Here is a 14,265-nt window from a genome sequence, read left to right as displayed (position 1 = left end):
CTAATTAAGTCAACAAAAAACTATTAAAAAATAAATAATTATGGTTTAATGAATATAGGATCGCTTCCGCTTCTTTTAAACTATTTTCACCGTTTATTTAAAATATTCTTTTTATATAAATGTTTATAATATTGTAATTTCAGTTGTTAACTATATATATATATATATATATATATATATATATATATATATATATATATATATATATATATATATATATATATATATATATATATATATATATATATAAGAACGGTTGAGAATTCATAGTTTTCCGAGAACTTAAGAACTAAAGGTGGAACATTGGATTAAAATCAAATCATTAAGGACATGATCGTCATTATATCAATCCAACTTAATTTTTTGTATTATTGAAAATATTAATAAAAAAACTCTCAAATTAGCATTATAAAACAAAATTTTGGATTTTTTTTTTTAAAAAAATTTCTTTATTTTTTTTAGACTGCAGATTTTTTAACTTTTTTGGAAAGCATAAATTTTTAAAAAATTTGAATTCTTTTTAAAACTGTAATTTTTTCAACAAAAAACCGCAATTTTTTTAATAAAACTGAAATTAAAAAAAACCGTATTTTTTTTTTCAAAAAAGCTGTTTTTTTTTTATTTTTTAAATACTGCAATTTTTTTCAAAAAAATGCAACTTTTTCAAAAAAAACTGTAATTAAAAAAAAAAAAAACTACAATTTTTTTAATAAAGTTGCATTTAAAAAAAAATATAAATTTTTTAAAATCAGTAAATTTGTATAAAAAAACTAGAATATTGAAAAAAAAAAAACTCTAATTTTTTTAACAAAAAATTAACATTTTAGGTGCATATAATTTATATTTTTTTCAAATGAATGTATGAATATTTCTTATACTATAATATTCGTAAGTAAATTATTGAAATCTCATTTTTATTAATCAATCTATAAACATAATAGTATAAGTATTTTATTCGATACAAATAAAATATAAAAAATAAAAAAATGGCACGAAGATTCACAATGTTATCATTTCGTCATATCAATATTTTCATATTTTCTTCAATTTATCACTTTTCACCTCTTCAATATTTTCCATAAATTCTTCAAAATCTACAAAAAAAAAAAAAAAAAAAAAATTAATGCAAGAACATTCACAAAAATGCACATGCACATATCATATAAGATTTACATGTAATTCATATGTGAATTACATATAGTTTACATATGAATCACATGTAATTCATATGTGAATTACATGTGATTTATATGTAAATTACATATGTATCACACGTAACCCATATGCGATTCACTTGTGATTTACATGTGAATCACATTTAATTCATATGTGAATCACTTTGTGATTTACTTGTGAATTACATGTGATTTACATGTGATTCACATGAAAATCACAAGTGATTTATGAAGCTTAAAACAGAAGCAATTAAAATAAACTATATGGTTAGAAAAAATAATTAATTAACACAATTTACATGTGAATTACATGTAATTCACATGTGTCACAAGTGATGCACATGTGAATCACAAGTGATTCACATGTAAATCTCTTTATTCATCATCATTTTTCTATATTAATTTTTTGATATTATGTGAGAATTACCTGAAATTTAATAAATCTGCAAGTATACAAAGCTCTCACAATTATAGCTTGATAGGAACCTGAATAGAAAATTTTAAATGATATTTGTGACACATCATACATACATTCTTCACAATATGATTTGTATCTAATCTGTAAAAAAATATATATCAAGAACATAAAGTTTCTTTTACATAAATTATCATTGGAAAAATGAGTATTTGTTTCATAATCATATATCGGATTAAGACTATGATAATGCCAAATCCATTTACAATCAAGATGAATAACTAAAGGCCCTTCAGTGATTTTAGACTCTAAATGTTTAGAAAGCAATGGAAGCCAACATATATTGTACCTGAAATTAGTTTTTTTTCATTAAATTATAAGTTTTTGCTACTAAAAAAGTAATAATCAGTTGAGTTACCTATAGATTGCCCATTGCAATGTCTCACCTTGATAAAGCCAACGGTTTTTGTCCACAACTGCAAGAAATTGCAGCTGAAGCTTATCAGCAGTCAAAAGATCTTCAGTGATAAAGATACTCTGTGTTGCATTCCATTCAGACTCCTGTTCTGTGTCCATTTTGATACACACCTAGAAATTAAGATGAATACAAGTAAGAAATCTATTGGTTTTTGTCAATATAAGATGAGTGTTGCTACCAATGTGAAAAACTCTAAAAGAGCACCACCAAATCCAAAAATAGGCCTGTAACTACAATTAAGATAAGAGCATATCAAAATTATCTTACAAACCAATTCTTCTTTACTTATGACATAAAGCACGACTTAACAGAAAAAGTAAATGTGGATTTCCATGTTAACTTCTAATAGTTAACCAATATTTCCCTAATTTGGCATTGTAGCATCATCTTTAGTGATTATCTGGTCAGCAAAATCTTGCCAATCATTTGATTTGGAAATATCCTCAGGTGAGAGGTCACAAGAACCATAGTCAATGGGATGAAATTACCAATACAAAAGCACAATTAACAAATGTAAAGGGTGAAAACATTGTTTGAAGCATTTCAACAAACATGTTGTGTGCTAAAAACAAACAAAAGATATTTTCCAACTCTGAACGGTTGAAAATCCATCAACGTGAAGGAAACTAATACAATATTCTCACCGTGTGTTTTCATCGTCATTGTCAAACCCAACAACAAAAATTCACTCACAAGCACCGTTAACTCCATCGATTTTCCAAAATCATCCATTCACAACTCTACGATCATCTTACATTCTCCAAATAAAGAAAGGAGAAATCTTTGCTGATTATGTGGATGCCCTTATTACCTAACCATGACTTAAACCATAGTTCCAACACTCAGATGTTCCTATTACCTAACCATGATTCGAAAAATTATTCGAACCCATACACTAATGGCGTTGTCCATTGTAACATCTTGAAAACCATAAGGTAAAAATTTCATTTATAATTCAATCAAGACACCAATTATCTTTATTTTAAACATTAAAAGTAGTTGATAATAAAATAGTTATTAGAGTGAAATCCCAAAATCATCATAGTGCGGAAACATGGGTGGATGCGCTGCGATAAAGTCGGACCCTTTCCTTTTTAAACCGGAAATACCTGAAACAAAAATCTGAAAAACCGTAAGCATGAAGCTTAGTGAGTTTCTTAAAATACCACATACCCTACATATCAACATATACTGGGCTGTAACACCCAGAATCAGGAAGACCAAGAAAAGAAAGGTTAAGCTCTAAATCAAGAGTCAACTCGTCGAGTCCAGGGAGGAACTTGACGAGTCGGAGCGGGATCTAGGTCATTGAGTAAGTGACCGACTCGGCGAGTCAGTGAGTGGCCTCGGCGAGTCTGGTCTGAGCGAGATAAACCCTAATCCCAGAGGTTGTGCCCTATATAAAGCACATTATAACCCACCCTCAGCCTCTTTGCTCCCCTTTTAAGTTCCAGAAACCCTAGAATTGAGCGAGCCTTCATTATTTAAGAGAATAGAGCCTTGGAGGAGAGAATCTTGGAGAGGGGCTTGAAGATCAAGGGCTTTGCTGCAAAGGAGTGGTGTAGATCCGGGATTTACTTCAGTTGGAGCTTTCATTTGAGGTACTAGTTTGTTGTTTGGGCTTATGTGCATTTAGATCTATCTTATGTTTGAGTTTTGGGCATTTTGAGTATGGATGAGATCTATTTCGAGTTTGGAGTAGATCTAAGGTTGCTACCTCAGATCTAGGTTGGTAATAACCCAAAAGTCATAAAGTTTAGGCCAATAAGTTGTTGGTGAAGCCCCTTTGTTACAAACCCTAGCCCTAGAGTCTTCTAAGCCTATAACTCCTTGGTTACACGTAAAGTTTGCCACTTCACATGGGGGTTAGGCTCTAGAGGAATGGATCTATGGATTTGAGCCCCTGCATGGCTCGAAAAGCCACTGTATGGATTAAGAACTGAAGAGACTCAGCGAGTCACATGGGTGAACTCGACGAGTTGGATGAAGTTAGGCAACAACTCGAAGAGTTGGAAGAACAAGTCGACGAGTCTGTTGAAGATTGCCTTGGACTCAGCGAGTCTGTTCTTGGACTCGACGAGTAAAGTTGCGAAACCCCAAACCCTTCGAGTTAAGACTTGGATTAGTGAGTTGAGTGGGGACCCAGTGAGTGGATAGGTCAGGACTCGGAAATCAGTAGACTCGGCGAGTCATGGTCTGACTCAGAGAGTCGAGTCGCGAATGAAAGGGATTTCAGAGCTTATGAACTCGGTAAGTCAGTAGGCTGACTCGGCGAGTAGGGTCAACCTGGAATGTTGACTGTGACCAGGACTTTGACTTTGACCAGAGTTGACTTAGTTGACTTTTGAAGGACAATCAGACTAAGTATCATTTTGATATTGGTAGCTCAGAGAGCTAGAGGAGCAGCGGCTCAGAAGGTTGTTGGTTAGCAGCCAGAGGGTTATCAGCAAGTTCAACAGTACCAGGTGAGTTTCCTTCCAGTAGGAACGGGTCTAGGCCACAATGCCGGACCGTTTAGCTAGCATTAGTTTCCGGACTTCGGTCTGATACAGTATTTAGTATGTTTGATGCCTTCGTGGCTCAGACATGATTTATGTGTTATGTGTTCCGGGCTACGGCCCGATGCAGTATGCAGTATATGTGTGTTCATGCTAGTTGATATGTTATGCTATGCTATGTTCAGTTAGATCTGGATTTCGGTCCGATGCAGTCAGTTCCAGACTTCGGTTCGATGCAGGGGACAAGGTCCCAGTTAGTATGGACTTCGGTCCGATGCAGGGGGCAAGGCCCCAGTTAGTCCGGACTTTAGTCCGATGCAGGGGACAAGGTCCCAGTTAGTTTCCGAATTTCGGTCCAATGCAAGGGGCAAGGCCCCAGTTAGTCCGGACCTCGGTCCAATGCAGTGGGCAAGGCCCAGTATGTGCTTATATGTTTGTATGGTATGTGGTAGTTTGGGGGAGCTCACTAAGCTTCATGCTTACAGTTTCAATTTTTGGTTTCAGGTACTCAGTTTTCAAAAGAGGAGCTCGAAGAGGTTGTAATGCACGCACCATAGCCAGTTAGCCTGGGATGTTTTACTCTGATAATTGTAATTAATACTATGAAATTATGTTATGACTTATGATACGGTTTTTATAAATGTGGTTTTAGTAATGTTTTAAAAGAAATTTTTAGTCGTGAAAATTGGGTCGTTACATGGGCCCTGCCTATCATCAGGACCCGCCTAACATCGAGCCCTGCTCGATATACATACCTGTCACACCCCCAAACCGAGATGGCGGAAACACTACGGGGTGGAGGACGTCATGTACAGTATCACAACAATGCGAAATAGTAAAACAAGCAACAACATCCATTGCATTAATATTATAGTTAATACACGCGTGTTCTTCGTATAGTTTGTATGACACCAAAATGTATAGAAAAATAAAAGATGAGTCTTGAATATGAATACCTGTCACACCCCCAAACCGAGATGGCAGAAACACTACGGGGTGGAGGGCGTCATGTACAGTATCACAACAATGCGAAATAGTAAAACAAGCAACAACATCCATTGCATTAATATTATAGTTAATACACACATGTTCTTTGTATAGTTTGTATGACACCAAAATGTATAGCAAAATAAAAGATGACTCTTGAATATGCCCCCCCCCCTCCGGTCTTCTCAAAACCAGTGGAAGTGTACCTGTCTATTGGTTCCCTGAGAATACAAGTTATTTTGAAAGAGAGTTTCAACATTTGAGTTGGTGAGTTCATAAGTATTTAGTACTTAAAGTTTGTGTTTGTTCTATAAAAATGTTAGTATGTTTCATAGAAAATCCCATATTTTCTATAATAAATGAAAAGTAGTCTTCGACCTTAAGACCCACATGGTTGTATGTTTGTATTCTGAAATAGTGCAAATGTATGTTTGTACTTTGAAATATTGTAAATGTTTGTTTTCCATAACTGTAGATTATCTTTACTAGAAAAATAGTATACCGTTCTCGTAAGAACATCATAGTATGCATATAATGGAAAATAATGATTTGCAGTAGTACTGTTTAAAATAAAACCACTGAAGTAATGTTTGTCTTGTAAACCGAATTGTTTAGTTAATGCTTAATGTGAATGAGATTATAACCATACTTAATTGAATAGTATACTACACGACGTTCTTCAAGCATCGAAAAAGTTATGACATTTGTCACCCATAGACCTGCCGGTCCCAATTGTAGCTAACAACCAAGGTGTGGGATTGTCAGTCCTGTATAGATCTATACACAAATTCATGCTCTCCCTCCAGGAGACTCTGGTTATAAAACATGACATAGCAAGGATTTTACTAAGTACCATGAAGTAGTATCTCACATTCTAGTATTAACTCGTTTACGTATAGTATGTATGTCTTCTTGTTCTTGTAAATGAATAATGTACTTGCAATGAAAAGTAATTTGTATTCATGTATTGATACATGTAATGTATTATTGAGCTAGATAATAGTGTGAACGGATCTTAAAACTATACCTATTATAGTTTATAAATGTTATGTTTGTACTGAAGTGATTGACCATGTTATTGAAATAAGTTTAATACTCATATATATATATATATATATATATATATATATATATATATATATATATATATATATATATATATATATATACATACTTGGCATGTATAATTAAGAATTAACTGATAGTCAGACAAGTGATCCTATCCTAAGCCCACAACCAAACAAGGAACATGAGTCAAGGGAATAACACTAGTCCTAAGTTTGTTAATGCCTAATTATACATAAATATACACATGAATAATTATTTTGATAAAAATAGTAGTTTAAGTAGTTGAAAAAAAAAACTGTTTAAAATGGTTTTGACTAAGTTTATAAAGCAATAAGTTTCTTTTGATTATTTCAAATTGTAATTAAGTGTTAACACAACTACTTTGTGTTTTGCTTGTATTCTCCCCCTAAAAGCATTAAAAAAATGGTAAAATGTAAAGGTATGAACTCACCTTAAATGAGTGTTCGAGTGAAGATGCATGTAACACCCTAAATTTCAAAACAAAATTTTCAAATTTTCATAAAACATAATTCATTTAATATTCATAAAACAACCATATTTTAATTATCCAATTCAAGTAAATACAAAATCCCAAGATCCCAAATATATAAACTCCGTGTGTGTGTACGGATCAAGCCGTCGCCTTCCCGCGGTCGTCACTAGTACCTGAAACAATAACATCAAACACTGTAAGCACAAAGCTTAGTGAGTTCCCCAAAATACCATATATAACACGTATTAGCCACTCGAGGCTATAACTCTGTGGGTCCGTGCACCTAAACTCTGTGAACCCTCAGGTTCTAACTTTGTAAACATGCACAACATAAATCACATAGAAATAATGCAGTACAACACATAACATACATAGCATGCAAACACTCTATCACATAACTCTGGTTACCTACTCAAGGTAAAGTATAGTGAGAAGACTCACCTCGTATATCTCGATAACTCACGAATCTTGGAAATCACTCGTGCTCGATCCTCCGAGCTATAATCCTCCTATAACATCATATATCTCTAATTAATACTTTTACCACTAAGGTTGACTACCCCTATCAAGTCAACACTGGTCAACGGTCAACGGTCAACTTTGACCGGACTTGGCGAGTGCACTAGAGCGACTCGGCGAGTCTAAACGTTTTCACCAACTCTCTAGGATTCTCTTTTGACACGTCGAGTACTCCCCTGACTCGACGAGTTCCACCTGGCATGAATCGTGGGGCCACCACGACTCAACTCGCCGAGTCTCAAGAATAACTCGGCGAGTTCCAGCTCGACTCAGTCCACCTGTCAACCCTCTCTAACTCTCCATGACTCAGTGAGTCAACCATAACTCGGCAGGACCACTCACTGAGTGGTTAAGGACAATCTTCATGCTACTCGCTGAGTCTGTTCTTCAGACTCGGCGAGTCCATGCCATGCATCAACTCAATCTCGCTTCTGAGGTCAGATCCGCTCCACCCACTCATAGATCTGGCCCTCCTAAGCTCATTCATCACGTAAAGTCAAAGTCTTGGCTACCATGCAACACCTACAAGGCTCTTTTTGGAGAAATGACCTCAAAGATGGCAACCCTAGTCTCCAACCCAAAAAGGAAGGACATAAAGCATAGCATTAGGGACTTTCTGGACCTGCTAAGGTCTAGATCTAGGTACCATATCCCCATGAGACCTCTCACACTTCAATTACAAAGCAAACAAGGCAAGAAGAAACCCTATATTTGACCATATTAACAAAAATACGGAAATAAGCTCTGAATGATACCTCAAGAAGCTTCCCCTGGCAAAATGGAAGTAGATCCAAGCTCCCCAACTCTTCTAGCTTGACTTTCCACTTCCTTTCTTGCAAATACACACAAATTTGGTGAACAATGGCATCTTATCTCACTCACATAAACCCTTAGCTGCTTTGGTGCTCTCAAGGTCAAGGTAGCCGCAATGAAGGGCCATAAGGTCCTTTAAATAGGGTTTAGGATCGGGGAATTAGGGTTTCATTAAACAACACGGACTCGCCGAGTCCAGGCGCGAACCCGCGTCCAGAACCGCGATCCTACTCGGCGAGTTTGAGCTCCAACTCGCCGAGTCCCCTCACAAAACACCAAAAATATATGAATAAAAGATACCTGGAAATCCGGGCTATTACAATTCTCCCCCACTAGAACTAGACTTCGCCCTCGAAGTCTCGCTCTGCAAGTAGCTCCGGATGCTGCTCACGCATCTCATGCTCCGGCTCCTAGGTCATCTTTGATCCCTTCCGATGTTGCCACTAAACCAACACCAGGGGTACCTCCTTGTTCCTCGAAACCTTGATCTTCCGATCTCTAATGGCCACTAGTCTCTCGGCATAATTCAGGCTCGCATCTTCCTGAATATCCTCTAATGGAACCACTGCCGATTTGTCGGCTATACACTTCCTCAGCTGCGACACATGAAAAGTGTCGTGAATCTGCCCCAACTCTGTTGGCAAATCCAAACGATAGGCTACTCGGCCTACCCTCGCGATCACACAGAAAGGACCAATATATCGGGGCCCCAACTTGCCCCTCTTCCTGAATCGAATCACTCCTTTCCAAGGAGAGACCTTCAGGAGTACAAGGTCGCCGACCTGAAACTCAATTTCGGACCGACATCTGTCTGCATAGCTCTTCTGTCGGCTCTGAGCGGTCAACAACCTCTGTCTGACCTGCTAGATCTGCTCTGTTGTCTGAAGCACTATCTCTATACTGCCCATCACCCTCTGTCCAACCTCTCCCCAACAAATGGGGGTCCAACACCTCCTCCCATACAAAAACTCAAAGGGTGGCATACCAATTCTCGAATGATGGCTGTTGTTGTAGGAAAACTCTGCCAAGGGTAAATATGCATCCCAGCTACCCCCGAAATCCAACACACATGCCCGAAGCATGTCCTTGAGCGTCTGAATCGTCCGCTCACTCTGACCGTCTGTCTGGGGGTGATATGCGGTACTAAAATGTAGCCTAGTACCCAACTCCTCATGGAACTTCTTCCAGAACCTAGAAGTGAAACGCACGTCCTGGTCTGAAACAATCGAGATCGGCACCCCATGCCGAGATACTACTTCCCTCACATACACCTCCGCCAATTTCTCTGCTGAAGAACTCTCACTGATGGCAAGGAAGTGAGCGCTCTTCGTCAACCTGTCCACAATCACCCAAATTGTATCAACTCCCCTGGCAGTCCTTGGCAATTTGGTGATGAAATCCATAGTGATATGTTCCCACTTCCATTCGGGAACCCCCAATGGCTGCAACTTACCATGCGGCCTCTGGTGCTTGGCTTTAACCCTACGGCAGGTCAAGCACCTCTCAACAAACCACGCGACATCCCTCTTCATACAGGGCCACCAATACTCCTTTCTCAGATCCAAATACATCTTAGTGGCCCCCGGATGGATCGAAAATTTCGACCGATGAGCCTCTTCCATCAAAATGGTACGCGTTCCTCCCACAAACGGCACCCAGATACGCCCCTGAAATGTCATAAGCCCTCGACCATCGGTAACGAACCCCGACACCAGTCCAATAACTCGCTCTCTCTTCTGGTTTTTTGATCTCACTGCCTCAGCCTGTGCTCCTCGAATGGTGTCCAACACCGGAGTCATCACGGTCAAACGCAAACATACACCTCGCAACGGGGCACTCTCTGCCCGGCGACTCAGGGCATCGGCTACCACATTAGCCTTGCCCGGATGGTACTGGATCTCGCAATCATAATCCTTAACCACATCCAACCACCTCCTCTGCCACATATTTAGGTTGGGCTGATCCATCAAATACTTTAGACTTTTATGGTCCGTGTATATCGTACACCGAACCCCATACAAATAATGGCACCAAATCTTGAGGGCGAACACCACTGCCCCCAACTCTAGGTCATGGGTGGGATACCTCGACTCATGAGGCTTCAACTGCCTTGATGCATACGCTATCACATGCCCTCTCTGCATCAGCATCGCTCCCAATCCCAAAATCGATGCATCGTAGTATACAACAAAACCCTCCATTCCCTCCGGGAGGGCTAACACCGGGGCCTCGCATAACCTTTGGCGAAGCGTCTCAAAGGAGGCCTGCTGCTCGGGGCCCCAAGAAAAAGCAACACCCTTCCGGGTCAACCTAGTGAGTGGCACCGCGATCTTAGAGAAATCCCTGATAAATCTTCGATAATAACCGGCCAACCCTAGAAAACTCCTGATCTCGGAGGGTGACCTCGGCACTTCCCAACTCATAACTGCCTCCACTTTGGCCGGATCGATCAATATCCCATCCTGGTTAACAAGATGTCCAAGGAACTGGACCTCTCGCAACCAGAAGTCACACTTGGAGAATTTGGCATAAAGCCTCTCCGATCTCAGAACTCCAAGGATCTCCCTCAAATGCTCCTCATGCTGCTCCCTAGATCTCGAATATACTAAGATTTCATCAATAAATACGATCACCGACCGATCCAACATCGGCCTGCATACCCGGTTCATGAGATCCATGAACACTGCCAGAGCATTGGTGAGCCCGAAAGGCATCACCACAAACTCATAATGCCCATAACACATCCTAAACGCTGTCTTCTGGACGTCCTCATCTCGTACCCTCACCTGATGGTATCCAGACCTCAAATCGATCTTGAAGAACCAAGATGCTCCCTGCAACTGGTCGAACAAGTCGTCGATCCTCGTCAACGGGTAACGGTTCTTGACCGTCAGCTTGTTCAACTCCAGGTAATCAATACACATCCGGTGTGAACCATCCTTCTTCTTTACAAACAGAATGGGCGCTCCCCACGACGAGCTACTCGGCCGAAAAAACGCTTTCCCCAGCAGCTCCTGAAGCTGCGAGGATAGCTCTTGCATCTCTGGAGGTGCAAGATGATAAGGAACCTTAGCGATAGGCGCGGCCCCCGGGACCAAATCAATACCAAACTCTACTTGCCTCACGGGAGTCACCCCCGACACCTCCTCTGGAAAGACATCCGGAAACTCACGCACTATAGGAACCTCCTCCACCAACCTCGGCCTCCTGGAATCAACCCGCGTATCTGACACGTATGCCACAAATCCCTTACAGCCCTGCTGTAAACATTGCCTCACCCTAGTGGCCGAACAAAATGCTGATCCAGAACGGGTACCCTCGCCGTACACTGTAAGAACTCCCCCACTAGGGTCTCGTATGGTCACTAGCTACCGCTCAGAGTCGATAACCGCACCAAACTTGCTCAACCAGTCCATGCCCACGATGACACAAACATCCCCCATGGCAATAGGAACCAAATCAATCGAGAACTCAACACCGAAAATCTCGAGTACGCACCCACAGATCACCTCGTGGCATATATCGCCTTCTCGTCGGCAATTGAAACTCTCAGAGGCCGACTCAGCGCCTCGCGACTAACACTGATGTGCTGACTAAAAGCCAAAGATACAAAGGACCAACTCGCACCCGAGTCAAATAATACCAAGGCATGTACATAATTCACAAGAAAAGTACCTACGCATAACATGATATAAGCATAATATTTCAACACTATAATAAATACACAAAAGAATACATACCAGCCACGATATCGGGCGCTGCACGGACCTCCTCCGCAGTCAACTGAAATGCTCTCCCACGTTCCATCGGCGCCTCGGTCTTCACTGGCCCACTCCCGGTAGCTCTGATGGCGGCAGCGGCAAATCCCTGAGGTGCTCCTTGAGCTGATCCCCGTAACTGCAGACACTCCGCCTTCCGGTGTCCGGTTTGGTTGCAGTGAAAACATACTACAAACCCCTTGGGGCAGTCCTTGGCCATATGCCCCTCCTTGCCACATTTGTAGCAAGATCCCGCTCTACACACTCCATCATGACCCTTGCCGTACTTTCCACAAGTGCGGCCCTTCTGGCTCCCTGATTTGGGATCAGCGGGCTTGGCCCGCTTGGCTGCTAGCTGGAATTGTACCAGTCGCCGATCCCTCCCATGAGACTCAGCCTCCTCCCTAGCCTGGGTCTCCAGCTCAATCTCCCTCTTCAGGGCATTTGCCTGAAGCTCGAAGAATGTCCGGTATGAGGAGTTCACCACGAACTCCTGAATGTCCCGTCTCAAAATACTCAAATATCGACTCATATGTTCCTGCTCAGTGGACACGTACTCAGGGCAGAACATCGCCCTCTCGTGAAACATCCTGGTGATCACTGTAACAGACTCATTGCCCTGCTTGAGGGTCAGAAACTCCTGGGCCAAACACTCCCTCTCCACCTGGGGAACATACTGATCTCGGAACATGGCAGTGAACCTCTCTCAGGTCACTGCCGCAAGCTCAGCAGGCGAAAAGTGTGCTGTGACAAACTTCCACCAGTCCTTCGCTCCCAAGCGCAGCTAGTTTAGCGCGAACCGTACTCTCAAATGCTCAGGAGATGAGCAAGTGAAGAAACACCCCTCTATGTCAGAAATCCATCTCATGGCCGCCACTGGGTCCTGGGTCCCATCAAACTCTGGTGGTTTCGTGTTGCTGATCTCCCGGAACAGCAACGCGTCACTACCCTGCGGCCTAGCAGCAGCAACAGCTGCAGTGGCCGCCGCAACCGCAGTCTCAGAAAGAGCGGCATAATGCTCATCGAAAGTCTCAATCAGCGCGGTCTTAATAGACCCGAACATCTCTGGTATCTCTGCCCTGATGGCCACAACCACCTCCTCATGAATGATCTGTCGGATCTCCTCATCACTAGCCCCGACACCCTCCGGCATATGACGTGTCCTCACCATGATCAACCTCTGAAATACAACATACGATAAATTAGAATCCGCTCGAGCATACACACACTCGACAACCCATCCCTCCTTGAGTCTTGGTATTCCGAAGATTCTTATTTGGACCGTGCACCGCCCCGGTGCTTTCAGTAGTACGGGCCCAATACTACTGTCCACACCGTCTCAGTACACACCCCAAATCTTCCTATTCAGATCCCAAATTCCAAGTACTCTATCACACTCTAACAGATCTCTCGTAAGCTCCTCGCTGCTACTTATTCGCTCTCAAGCATCTCATAGCAGCTCACATCTCCCTAGGCTAAGGCATCACAAATCAGGGCACTCTAGTCCTAAAAAGAATACCTAGCCTACTCTAGCAAGAGAATACATTATAAACATATAACATAAGGGTATTCTGGAAAATCACCGTTCGGGCGTTGATTGATCGTACACACATTTCTTCCTTGAATTTCTCTAAAAATCTTTTACTCTTAGAAAAGTTAAATTTTCTTTTGAAAATATTTTTCCAAATCCTCAGTTTGAGTTCAAATACTCCCGAAGGTGTACCCGAATCCCTCAAACCAAGGCTCTGATACCAAATTGTAATACCGTAAATTTCAAAACAAAGTTTTCAAATTTTCATAAAACATAATTCATTTAATATTCATAAAACAACCATATTTTAATTATCCAATTCAAGTAAATACAAAATCCCAAGATCCCAACTATATAAACTCCGTGTGTGTGTACGGATCAAGCCGGCGCCTTCCCGCGGTCGTCACTAGTACCTGAAACAATAACATCAAACACTGTAAGCACAAAGCTTAGTGAGTTCCCCAAAATACCATATATAACACGTATTAGCCACTAGAGGCTATAACTCTGTGGTTCCGTGCACCCAAACT

This window comes from Lactuca saligna, chromosome 4, assembly GCF_052625555.1.
Source record: "Lactuca saligna cultivar CGN05327 chromosome 4, ASM5262555v1, whole genome shotgun sequence".
NCBI lineage: Eukaryota > Viridiplantae > Streptophyta > Magnoliopsida > Asterales > Asteraceae > Lactuca > Lactuca saligna.
Note: the sequence above shows the minus strand (reverse complement) of the source record.